Source organism: Taudactylus pleione, unplaced genomic scaffold (assembly GCF_031769625.1).
Source record: "Taudactylus pleione unplaced genomic scaffold, aTauple2 ptg000671l, whole genome shotgun sequence".
In the NCBI taxonomy this organism is placed as follows: domain Eukaryota; kingdom Metazoa; phylum Chordata; class Amphibia; order Anura; family Myobatrachidae; genus Taudactylus; species Taudactylus pleione.
The window spans coordinates 4,156,551-4,170,439 of NW_028285073.1; the positions used below are offsets into that span (position 1 = coordinate 4,156,551).

General features: G+C 46.7%; 1 protein-coding gene across 1 annotated transcript in view; it reads left to right on the top strand.

Moving 5' to 3' along the window:
• Positions 1 to 9,305: 9,305 nt before the first annotated feature.
• The window catches only part of MAP3K2 (mitogen-activated protein kinase kinase kinase 2), a 100,516-nt gene continuing 95,932 nt past the window's right edge, over positions 9,306 to 13,889 (top strand). Inside the window, exon 1 of the mRNA XM_088455818.1 lies at positions 9,306 to 9,651. The gene's annotated coding sequence lies outside the window, so the exon portion shown is untranslated. The remainder of the gene's footprint in view (positions 9,652 to 13,889) is intronic.

Genomic DNA, 13,889 nt, shown 5'->3' on the forward strand with positions numbered 1-13,889 from the left:
TGTCTTCTGTATTTTGTGGTGGTTATTGGAGTTCTCCGTATTATATGGCACTCATTGTAATATTCTTTGTAGTGTATGGTGGCCACTTGGATGCTTAGTGTATTATATGGTGGGCACTAATTCTCTGTATTATATGGCACATACTACTTTCTGTATTACATAATGGTTGCTTAATGCTCTCTGAATTACAGTATATGGCTGTCACTTCGACACTCTCTCTATTATATTGCACACACTGCAATGCTCTCTCTATTATATGGCATTTCCTGCGATGCTCTGTGAAATGGATGCTTGGTGTATTACTGTATATGGCATGCTCTGATGTTCTATATTATATGGCAGTTACTGCAATGTTTTCTACATTATATGTTGTTCACTGTAAAGCACTCTGTATTATATGATGGTCACTGCAATATTTTCTGCATTATCTGGTGGTCACTGTGATGCTCCCTATATTACATGGCAGTCACTGCGATGTTCTCTGTATTATATGGCAGTGTATTGCACTCTATATTATATGGATGCTAACGTGTTGCTCTCTAATATATGGCGGTCACTGTAACGCTCTCTGCTTTATATATTATATATACATATATGTTTTTATTATTTATAGATATATATATCTATATCTATATATTGTGACACAGTCAGGAAAGGGGTCCCTCTCCTGGGGTAGATGGACTCCCTCTTTACACATACAGCAGCTGTAGAAACAGGATACAAGTCTGGGGTTCTCGTACAAACTGGTTGGCGCCAGTCTTTATTGTGCCAAATGACATAAACAAAACATAAGTCCTAGCCCGGCTGGGCACTAGCTACATAGCAGATTCCCTCTCTATAATAATGGTAGGGCCTATTGCCCTCACCATCAATAAAACACGTGCACAATACTTACAAGGAAAGTAACCAAGTGTCTCTGAACAGGCTAGTCTGCCTGCTCTCCCAGGTGTGAGACACTCAGCCACAAACAAACCCAGTTTATATTAGCCATTTCCAGGTGAAACCACTAATTGGCCTGCTCCCAGGCTAAAAGGCCCAAAACCTGGAGTGGCCTGTGGACGGAGCCCTCCCTCTCCTCACATCCACACTCCCAGGACTCAATCCGGCTTTTCTCTAAAGCCGACATTTCTAGTCGGTTTTTCCCAAACAGACTTTTCCTGGGGGTTTCAGAACACATATGACAGGAACCTAGGACATACATAGAAGCCATTCCACACTTCTCCAGTGCTTCTATCACATATCCCCCTCTCTTTGTTTTGACCTGTGGGGCGGAACTGCAGCCCCCAAACAATGGACACGTGACAAAGCATCTGCATTGGCCAGCTGGCTTCCTGGCCTGTGTTCTATCGTAAATTTAAAGGTTTGTAATACCAAGAACCATCTCGTTATTCTCGCATTACTGTTCTTGTTTTCTGACATCCACTTCAGAGGGGCATGGTCAGTGATCAATCTGAACTTTCTTCCCACCAAGTAGTACCTGAGAGTCTCTAATGCCCACTTTATGGCCAATGCTTCTTTCTCGACTGTAGCATAGTTTCTTTCATGTACATTTAATTTCCGGCTTAAGAAGAAAATTGGGTGTTCTTCACCCTCTTTGCTTTGGGACAGGACTGCTCCGATGCCTACATCTGATGCATCGGTTTGTACAACAAACTCTCTGTCAAAATCAGGGATCATCAGAACTGGTTGGGTACATAACGCTATTTTTAACTCCTGGAAAGCCTTCTCTGCTTCAGGATCCCATTCCACCATGACTTTCTGTTTGCCTTTGGTAAGGTCAGTCAGTGGGACTGCAATGGTGGCAAAATTGGGTATAAACCTCCTATAATTCCCACTGATCCCTAAGAAGGCTCTCACCTGCTTTTTATTCAGGGGTCGTGGCCAGTTTTGGATTGCCTCAATCTTATTGAGCTGTGGCTTTATCAAACCTCTGTCAATGGTGTACCCAAGATATTTTACTTCTTCCATCCCCAGACAACACTTTTTTGGGTTGGCTGTCAAACCTGCCTTATAGATGGAATCCAACACTGCTTGTACTCTGGGCAAGTGAGACTGCCAATCAGGACTATGAATGACCACATCATCCAGATAAGCAGCAGCATACTGTCTATGGGGCCTTAGAATCCTATCCATCATTCTTTGAAAGGTAGCAGGTGCCCCATGTAGCCCAAAGGGCAACATTTTGTATTAAACAACCCCTCTGGTGAAGAAAAAGCGGTCTTTTCTTTGGCGTTCTCAGTTAACGGCACTTGCCAATACCCTTTGGTTAAGTCAAGAGTAGTTAAATATCTGGCTGTCCCCAGCCTTTCAATTAGTTTGTCCACCCTAGGCATAGGGTAGGCATCGAACTTTGACACACTGTTCAGTTTCCGGAAGTCATCGCAGAATCGCACACTCCCGTCGGGTTTTGGAATGAGCGCAATGGGACTTGACCACTCACTATGCGCTTCCTCAATTACACCCAACTCTAACATTTTTTCAGTTTCCTTCGACACTGATTCTCTTTGGGTTTCTGGTAACCTATAGGGTTTTAGGTTAACCTTAACCCCTGGATCAGTAATTTTGTCATGTTTGATGACCGTGGTTTTCCCTGGTAGGTCAGAAAACAGCACCCTATTTCTGATCAGAAATTCTTTAACTTCCTGATGTTGACTGGCTGACAGGGTTTTTGCTACTGTCACTTCGGGTACCATGGGCTCTGGGTTTACTGGAGGGGCTTGGATGGCTGACAGTGCTGCTCTATCCTTCCAGGGTTTTATAAGATTTACATGGTATATCTGTTATGGCTTTCTTTTCCCCAGCTGGTAAACTTTATAATTGACATGCCCCACTTTTTCTAAGATATCAAAGTGTCCATGCCATTTAGCCAAAAGTTTACTTTCTACTGTGGGAACCAACACCAACACTCTGGGCCTGATTCAGACCCTCTCGCAAGCGGGTCGATGGTGGCCCAAAGTGCGCACGAGGGAGCCGGCTCCGTCATGCGCATGCGCGAGACCCGGATAGCGATGGGCAAACCGTTGCACCAGGTCTCATACCAAAGGGGGCGTGCTGTCGATGTTGAGTGACAGCACGCCCCCTTTGGTGGGTGGGCCGGGGGAGTGGCTGCCCAAACAGAGGCGTTCCCATGTGAACGCCTCCGTTTGGGGGCAGCCCCACTGACATCACGAGTGATGTCAGAGCCGAAATCTCTCTGGGGATTGCGACAAGCTGGATGGTCGTGATGGTCTTGACCATCGCGACCATCTTCCTGGCCACTCACTATAGCTGTGGGTGGTCACCCACAGCTATGCGAGCGGCCAGGAGGCCGCTCTAAAAAACAAGAAGGCCGGCCCTGATTCAGAGCGAGTGCTCTGTCAGAGCATCCGGCTCTGAATCAGGGCCTCTGTCCCCAGGAGCAAAGTTGCGTAAGCGAGCATTGCGGTTGTATACCCTCTGCTGTGCCTGTTCCAAGTGCTCTATTACTATCGGCACCAAAGCAGCAATTCTTTCTTGCATTTGATAAACATGCTCAATAACTGTTTTTACGGACTGGATTGCCCCTCCCATGTCTCTTTGGCAATGTCAAGTAACCCCCTTGGATGTCTCCCGTACAACAAATTAAAAGGGGAAACCCTATGGAGGATTGGGGAACCTCTCTTATGGCCAACAAAAAATAAGGCAACAAGTAATCCCAATCCCTACCATCTTTGTCCACTACTTTCCTTAACATGTGTTTTAAAGTTTTATTAAACCTCTCCACTAACCCATCGGTCTGGGGATGGTACACAGAGGTTCTTAACTGGTCAATTTTAAACAGGCGGCATAACTCCTTCATGATTTTTGACATAAATGGGGTACCTTGGTCAGTCAGGATCTCCTTAAGTATTCCCAACCTGCTAAAGACATGGACTAATTCTCTAGCAATGGTCTTGGTTGACGTATTGCGTAATGGTATCGCTTCCGGGTACCTGGTAGCGTAATCCATTATCACCAGAATATGTTGATGGCTCTGGGCAGATTTCATTAATGGCCCAACCAAAGCCATAGCTATTCTTTCAAACGGAACCTCAATAATGGGTAATGGAACCAGGGAACTTTTGAAATATGGCCTTGGAGCATGATACTGACATTCAGGGCAGGATGCACAATAGTCAAATACCTCTTTATGGACCCCGGGCCAAAAAAACCTCTGCATAATTCTTTACCCCTAGTGGTTTTCTCTACCCCTAGGTGGCCTGCCGTTATATGACCATGGGCTAGATCCAACACTGTTCTTCTGTAAGCTTTGGCTATTAGTTGTTCCACAATATCTTCTCCCTTCTTAGTCACCTGATACAACAAATCCTGACATACTGCCATGTGAGGATATGATAAAGGACTATCGGAGTCTATGGGTTTAAAATTGATCACCTTGACATTCTCCCTGGCTTTTACCAGAGTAGGGTAATTTAACTGCTCCATGGCAAAGACCTCTCTTCTGACCTCTAAATCAGGCAGACGATCAACTGGCTCAACAACACTTCCCACCTCAGTGGGAGGCACATCACTTGGCGAGCCGCCATCGCGCTCTGCATTCTCTAGTTCGCCAATCAAACTAGAAAAAGGGAACACCTCTGACTCTGAAGAAACTTCCTCTGCTACTACGCCAGTAACCTTCTCCAACGAGTCAGGGTGATTTACCTCTGTGCAAAATCAGCTTTCCCACAACTTCCAGACGTGAGCAAAGTCTCTCCCCAATATTGCATCATACATTAACCCACAGAGACTTTCGCGGAATCACATGGTGTCTCGATGTTCACTTCTGCAGTAATATAAAAGCGAGTATCCCCATGTATGCAGGTCACACCAACAGTTTTCCCCTTACGCTTCAAGGGGTTCACCAGCTCAGCTTTCATAAGTGTCACCAGGCTACCAGAATCTAACAGAGCCTCTACACGGTTGCCTTCTACAGTGAGTACACACATGTGCTTATCAGTCTCAGCCCGCCGGTCAGCAGTACAGACTGGCTGTGCAAAGAAAGATCTTCTGCGGCATACATGAGCAGTATCACATTGCATAGGTTCAGAGGTAAGAGAACAATTAGCTGCAATACAAGCCACCACATCAGAAACACTGAATCATATTATAATCTATTCTTTTACGGGGAAGGAACCTTCCTGGCCTGGCTGGCCCATCTCCAGGTTCCAAACCCCAATTCTTGAGTACATTCCACCGCCCAACACCCTTCTCCCCTGGAACAGTCTTACCAGTGTCAATGGGAGTTCGCCGATGCGCCATCGGGGCTCTGTGGAGCACACTCATCAGCTCCTCAGCCTCTCCACCAGTTTGACTAGCTGGTCTGCGGACTTAAGGTCTGCATGGCTCACCCACTTGCGCAGAGACGCAGGTAGCGATTGTAAGATTCTGGTTTTGTTGTGGACCCGGGGTGGTGACAGGAGCAGACACAGAAGCAGATTTAAATTAAAATGTGGAACTTTTAATGAGTGACTTAGTAGACATGGATATGGCAAAATAAATAGTTCAGGTATAGCATTGAAGTGCACTTGAGAACTGTAGTGAAGAAAATGGGAGAATGTCCAGATCGTGACAGGCAGGAATAGTCCAGTATCCAGGTGTGGTGAGGCTGAAGTGAATTTGCAGGCTGAAGTGAATTGCAGGTGAAGTGAGTCCAGCAGAGTGTAAGTGGAGGCAAGGTGCAGGGTGACAGCAGACTCAGGTACTCAGGCAGGTGGAAGGTAAATGGAGGGTGCAGGGAAAGTCCAGCGGTTGGAGCAGGCAGGGTAACAGGCTAAGTAGTGTTTCCAAGGAGGCAGGTAACGAGCTCAGGAACTCTCTCTCAGCTGCTGCTGAGAAACACGTTGCACTGGCAAAGAAGGAAGGCTCTGGACCTTCCTAAATACCAAGTGCCGCGCCTTGACTGGCTGGAGAGAGCACATAACCCACCAGGATTGGACAACTGAATCACATGGTCGGAGGCAATATGGCGGCTCCCATGCCGAGCGGAACAGAAGCACTGCCGAGGCCTCACCAGCCAGAGTGACAATGAGCCCGCACAGAACCACACGCAGCCAATGCCCCTCACCAAACACCAGCGCCAGACACCCCCCACCACAGTGACCTCACAGGTATTACCCGTCGACTACCATGCCGAGAAACTCTGGTCGTGACAGCGATCGCAAACACCGGTCCAGCACGACTCTTTCCACAATCTGTGGTCCTGTCAGCGTCTTGGGCTGCAGCCATTTTGTGGTTAGATGGACGAGGTCATGCATCTGTGAGCGTGGAGGTTTTTCCATTTGGAACTCCCAGAGGTGGACTCGTTGGGCCCGAACAAATGAGGTGACTCCCAAGCGGGTTAGGATCTCCCGTTTTAACTTTGCATAGTCCTTGGCATCATCCAAGCATAAATCATAGTAGGCCTTTTGTGGTTCTCCACAAGACTTGCCCACTGCTCTTTAAGCCACTTCTCTCTTTCGGCGGTTCTTTCAAAGGCCGTAAGGTACACCTCCACATCATCACTCTGGGTCATCTTTTGCAGAAAGTGACTGGTCCGTATGGTGTGAGTGTTAGTTAGCAGAGCAGGGGAAGCATCTCCAGACCGGGCTACAAGCTATTGTACCACTTCTTTTATGGCCTAGGTGTTTACCGCTATGGCCTGGCGGGTTTCCTCGATGGTGACTTGTTGTTGCCTCTGGGCTGCCTCCAAGGCCAATATTTGCACCTGAGTGGATTCCTGCTGAACCCTGGTAGCTTCTTGCTGCAGTTTGTTCATTTCCTGCTGAGCTGCCGTAGCTTGGAGCAATGCTTTAACAATGTCCTCCATTTTGTCCTGGGGTGTAGGTTTGAAGCAGAATCTGGCTTCCCTAAACATCTGCAGATGCCACCTCTATGGACTTCAAAGGATACAACTTTATGTCCACACTGACGAATTGGTGTCTGTCCCTTTAAATTTTAAATGAAAATTTTTCCTTGCTGCAATTTCAGTGTGTGATTGCCCGCATTCTCCACCAAATGTGACACAGTCAGGATAGGGGTCCCTCTCCTAGGGGTAGATGGACTCCCTCTTTACACACACAGCTGCTGTAGAAACAGGATACAAGTCTGGGGTTCTCGTACAAACTGGTCGGCGCCAGTCTTTATTGTGCCAAATGAATATAAACATAAACAAAACATAAGTCCTAGCCCAGCTGGGCACTAGCTACACAGCAGATTCCCTCTCTATAATAATGGTAGGGCCTATTGCCCTTACCATCAACAAAACACGTGCAAAGTACTTACAAGGAAAGTAACAAAGGTTCTCTGAACAGGCTAGTCTGCCTGCTCTCCCAGGTGTGAGACACTCAGCCACAAACAAACCCAGCTTATATTAGCCATTTCCAGGTGAAACCACTAATTGGAATGCTCCCAGACTAAAAGGCCCAAAACCTGGAGTGGCCTGTGGATGGAGCCCTCCCTCTCCTTACATCCACAACACCAGGACCCAAACCGGCTTTTCTCTAAAGCCGACATTTCTAGTCTGTTTTTCCCAAACAGACTTCTCCTGGGGGTTTCAGAACACATATGACAGGAACCTAGGACATACATAGAAGCCATTCCACACTTCTCCAGTGCTTCTATTACAATATATATACTATAAAATTCCTCTGTCTCACACAAGAACATCTAATAAAATAGATCACATCACTGCTCCAGCAGGTAACAGTGTAATTGATTTTGAATTTCTGCTCAGAGTGCGGATGTACAAAAGTGTTCCCCATCTCCAAATATGCATCAGAGACACCTCACACACCCTTTCTTGCATGATAGCAAACTTCTATTTTCCACCACCTTCCAGGTAGAGATATTTTTATGGGCCACCACATCACCAATATTTTGATTACGTCCGCAGCAAGGTAACAACCTCAAAACTACCAGGTTGTTACCTTGCTACAGACGCTGTAAAAGTTAACCATTGTCACCATGGTCCATCATTGCCATTTTTTTAAAACAGCTAAATAGACAGTTAATTTATTAATTTACTGCAGTGGTTAGGAATATGGGATGGACACTTATAGAAGTATGGGAAAATATCAGTGAACAATTTAGATATTTTTTCTTTTCTTATTAACATAAACTATTGTAGCAGTTAAGGAAAGGTAGACCATACAGTTCACACTCTTTCACAATTTTTTTTTCTTGTTATAGTTCCACTATTAAGTGGGTGAAGGTAGATGCCACCTATGCCCTCCATGGAGATAGTCACACACACTATGTAGACCACATCCACACACTATGCATGCCCCCACATCATTAGTCACGCCGCTACAGTGCTTGTCACACTCCTCTGCAGCGGTACACAATAGGCCCTTCATAAATTTCAGCTCCAGGTCCATGTGGACCTTAATCTGGCACTGGCTGCAGCGGTCACGTGGTTGTGAAGTCAGAGGTCCATTCTCTACTAGCAGCAACTCAGGGGCCTGTGTGCACCACACACCCAGACCCTCCAACATGACCCCTTTCATCAGGTACAAAATGCTCTGCTCCTGGACTTCCCTAATTTATGATTGCTGTCACCTATGTCAAACTAGTTAATTAAGAAGAAATGTGTTTCAGCACAGGTGATGGCAATCATAAATTAAGGAGGAAGTCCAGGAGCAAAGCATTTTTAACCTAAAGAGGGTGGGGAACCTTTTTTCTGCCGAGGGCCATTTTGATGTATGTAAAAAATGTTGCGGCCCACGGTTCAGGCCATGCCCCCTCCGTGTGACATCACACGGGGCGGGGTCACAATTGCTGGTGATTACAGCAATGCCCGAAGCATCCTGAGGATGTTCCAGGGAGCTGTAAAGGCAGCGGTGTGACCATCTGAAGCATCGTAAGGACGCTCCAGGCGGCATTGCTGCATAATTTCTGGTTGCAGGGTTCCATTCTAGCCACCCTGCTAGCCAGATGAGGCTAGTAGAAAAAAGCTCAGAGGGCCAGACCAAATGATTCTGAGGGCCTTATACGGCCCCTGGGCCTGAGGTTCCCCATCCCTGACCTACAGGAAGGGATCATGTTGGAGGGTCTGCACTCATTATAGATACGCCACTGTTCCTGCTGTATTAACAGACCGACACCATTGCGTCCGCCCCTGAATCAGGCTCTCTTGTGTGAGCACTGTAGGCAGCGTATATTGTTGGTCACCCTGTCAGTGGCTTGCCTGAATCTTTCTGAGCTAAACCTGCTGCTGTCATCGTAGGAATTTCCCGCCCTGTTGGAATAGCCCCGCCCATCATAGTAGACTTACCACGCTGGTCCCGCCCCTACGCCGTCATCCGCCCCCGTGACGTCACATGCGCTGTCTACTGCTCAGTCTTCGTGTACCCGGACGGCAGCTCTGCTGCTCACCCGCCGCTGGCCGGACTATACCGGGGCACCCGGAATCTCTTACCGAGTTCTTTACTGCAGGCCTCTCACTGGGCGCCGAGCGTACGTCAGCAGCTTCGGGTTTGTAGTCGCTGCTGTCGGGATGGCCGCCATCTTGTGACAGGGCCCCTGGAGAGAAGCAGCAGAGCCGCGGACTCATGTGACTTCTCCCCGGGCGTAGAGAGAGGCTGCCCCCAGGCCTGTGTTCCCCCCGGGTCGCCGGGAGGAGCGGGCTGGGGGCGGAGATTGTGACAGGTAGTGCCACGGCCTGTCAGCTTGCAGGTGGGTGTCTCGTTCCCTGATATCATCACCCGGTCACCTGGGTATCTATCCCCACACCCCCTCTCACTCTGCTCACCCGCTCCCCTTTGACCCACACATGTCATTTACCTGACATAACTTGACTGTTATCCCATCCCCCACATCCGATCTATCTCACTTGTTTCCTTCCCCATTTCTCACCTGCGCCCCTCATGTGTTTCCATAATTAGGAGTACCTTGTGTAAAACCTAAGTTATATTTATACAATTGGGCCACTGACACAGTGGTTTCTTTGTCCTAACTGTCCAGGTCTTAAGGATATCCATGCTTGAGCACAGATAGATTAACTAGTACCTCAGCAAATTTAATTTAACCACCTGTGCTCAAGCATGGATAGCTTTTAATCCTGGACTGTTGAGTAGGGTGCCTTGAGGATCAAGTTAGGGTGCCTCTGCCCTGGCATAACCCTCTCCACTATAATGTTTTGCATAATGTGGGGGGAAGATACGTGCTAATCATAGTGTGTAGGAAGCTTCACAGTAATTAAATATTAATAGTAAAGGGGTCTGACAAATGCTGGGTCACCTGCACCACCTCTCCCTGCTCCGTCCCCGCTTTATACTTGCACCTTCATGGCGCAGTCATCCTGGACTGTCTCTTTGCTCGCTGTAATCAGAGCCATAGGAGTGAGGATATTCCTCTGTGGGTTACTTAATAGATTTAATTAGGCTGATTACAGCCCTTTCTAAATAAAAATACAACTTTACATATAAGAATCTATTAGATGGGCTAAAAAGATAGGTGAAAAAAACTCAGGCGCTAATGAAGATAACAAACTTTTTTTTTATTTTTAGCGTTCAAATGGCAAAATTCTGTAAGTGGGATCAGAGTATGTCTGGATGCATACATAATATACTGTACCTTACATGGGTAGAGTGCAACGAAAATTCTCATGTGTTATGTTCACAATGTTTAAACATATTTTGGTGGTGTGATGTTTCTACACCAGTTTTCACTTGTGAACATAGCACAGGATCTCTTGAGAAATTTAAAAGGATAGGTGGAAAGTGGTGTTTCTCATAGCAACAAACCAATAATAGTTTTGCTTTCGGTTTTCTGACTGGTTGCTGTCACCTTTTTCGTGTACTTAAGGTTTCATACCTGTCCTTCATTGTTAATGTCATTATGATATGGTATGAGCATTTATATTCTTGGTAGTGGGCTTTACAAATTACTTTGTTTTGGCAAGACCTCATCATAGTTTCTGTAGCTGATATATTGGTCAATAAAGGTTATAAATTTAATGCAGAGATTCAGGGGCTGTTACATTTGGTCTGCAAATTTCTACACAGCATGGTTTGTACCTGCAATAAAGGTACTGTTAGGGAGACTAATGGACAAATTCTATTAGCTGGCAGTTCTGCACTATGAAGTTGTTAATTTTCTGCGCATAGCACGTGATATTTTCATGAGAAGCACTCCTGATTCTTGTGCAATACAGTTAGAAACAGCATTGTGCCAATGTCACACATTAACTCTGTTGTGTGTGATTTATGTGTAGAACATGCAAAACTGGGGAAGTCAACTCCAAAAATGTGGCAAATAAGATACCAGGACAGACTTAGTGGCCATAAGCAAAGTATTGGAGGCAGTTAAATGGTATCTAATAGTTAACTTTTTTCTTTTTTTTCCCCAAGTTTTATAAATTATGGCAAAATGATAGCCAGCAAGTATGGGCTCGATTCTATTCAGCGCGATGTAAATAGCTCCGGGAGTGAGCTCCCGGAGCTATTCAATACACCGCGCTGACAAGTCCGGCTAATGATTTCTTCTCTCATCCCTCTGGGGATGAGAGAAGAAATCCGACAAAAGTCCCGGCGCGAGGCTGTTTTCTGCCCTTAGCGCCGGGAAAACAACCTCGCGCCGGGAAGTTAGGTCGGGGAATGCTCGTTATCGCACCTAAACACTGTTTAAGGCGCGATAATGAGCCTTCCCCGACCTAACAGCACGATGAATTGAATAGCTCCGGGAGCTATCTCCCGGCGCTATTTATATCGCGCTGAATTGAATCGTGCACTATATTTCAGCAAATAAGTGTCTAGAGCAGTGATTCCCAACCTCAGTCCTCAAGGCACATTAACAGTACTGGTTTTAGTAATATCCATGCTTAAGCGCGGATGGTTAAATCAAAATAACTAAGGTACTATTTAAGTCACCTGTGCTCAACTATGGCTATCCTTAAAACCTGGACTGTTAGTGTGCCTTGAGGACCGTGGTTGGGAACCCCTGGTCTAGAGCAAGTGTCTTCAACCCGAGGCCCGTGGAGATGTTCCCTGTGGCCTGCACATCAAGGCACCCGTGGACCTGTTCCCGTGGCCCGCCCGCCTGCAGTGTCTATTCATTATTTTGCGAATGAGACACAGAGGCAGGCATTAGGGTGCGTGGCAGCTTACAGTGACCTGGGGGGGGATCGGGGACGCACCTTGGAGTCATGCTGAGTATACTGCCTGGCCACAATCAGACTAGAGCAGCTGGGCAGCCGCAGTATTCTCTTCCAGACAGTGACTCCCGAGTCCTGGCCACCAGTCACGTGATGCCTCTCCTAGCCGCATTGGCTGTCACATTACAACAGTGTACTGTGCACTGTGGCTGCTAGATAGCTGATTGGTGGATGATGCTTGCCATCCACCAATCACTGTCGTTGGCGTATCTAAGCATTGTTTGATTGGTGGATATCTCCAGCCATCCATCAAAGGAAAGGAAACTACAAATGCTCAGTGGGAGAAGTGTGGAGCCAGAGGGCACAGCAGCAGGAGCAGAGGAGATGGCTACCCCCATAGATCTGAGGTCTGATTTTTGAATGGATCCTTTATGCTGGAGGGGGCATTTATGGGACACAATTTTGTGAGGAGGGGGCAGAGTCTAAGATACCTCAGTATAGCTTAGTGGCCCTTGGGCTTCGTTTGAATTTTTTGATGTGGCCCACACTGTCTTAAAGGTTGAAGACCCCTGGTCTAGAGATTGTGGGAGACCTTAAAATATCTCTAATGACTTTTAAATAGGTATATACAAGTGTACAAAAAGTTTGAAACCATTACTTGCAACTCCAATCAACAGGGTCGATTCAATTGTTTTGTGGGTGGCGATAATGGGCGTCCAGTGTTGCAATTCAATTGTTCTGGGTGCCCATTAATTATCGCACTTTTCGTGCCCAATTAGACCAGGTTTAGCCGTGTAAAATGGCTCAACCCATCTAAAGTCTAGGTTGTGAGGCCCTAACCACGGGTTTATTGCCCATTTTTGCTCACCCCCTCTTGAGGATGTGAGCAGAAATGCTGGCGCCGGCATCTGTTGTGCCCGAACAGAGACAATTGAACTGCTCTGTCGGGTGCCCAAAACAAATAGCTGCCCAAACCACTCGCCTCCTGCAAGTTCAGAAAAACCCTTTCCCATCATGTTAACACCCAACATACATATCGCATATCATATAACCAATTATTTAGCTTATTAGTTAAAAATGACCTGTCTTTATTGACCATATTTTATCATTTTAAAATGTCTAATATTCATTGTGAGGGGTGTCCCTGAGGTACAGCATGGTGTCCTGACATTTTTATATTACAATAAGGATTTTTCCTTACTTATTAGCTAGTTAGTAGCTGTAAGCTAAAAGCTGCGTTAATTCCTATTGAGACCCTTGTGGGCTTAGAGCCTGGTTCAGGGACATATGCTAAACCGATGGTTAGTGTACATCTCTGATGGTGAGTGGTCTGTGCATGTGCGGGCGAGATCGCAGGATCAGTCTGCTGTGGCGTTTGGGGGCCGGAGCAGGGGCATTCCTGGGCAACGTTCCCGGTAACGGGCTTGTGTCCCTGGGCAACGTTCCCAGTAACAGGCGTTTTCAGGAAGGGAAGAGGCCAGGGTCTGTCCGTGGATGCAGATATCCTTACCTCGCAAGCTGCCAGGACCTGGTCAGGCTGCTGTAAGCTTCAGCTGCCGCAGCCTGATTAAAGGGGCAACCATTGAGGAAAATGATTTTGATGGTGATCCCAGGCTGCAATCTCAGTGCCAGCGCTGGGATCGCAGATGCAGGTTGGGAGGTGTCTGTTTCATATAGACACCACCTGCTGCATTTTAATTTTAGGTGGACGGAATTGCACAGCTGCTTGTGTGCGGCTCTGCAATTCCGTCCAACTCTAAATCAGGACCTTAATGAAAATTTCTAATTGAATGGCAAAAACTCGTGACTGTGGATCTTT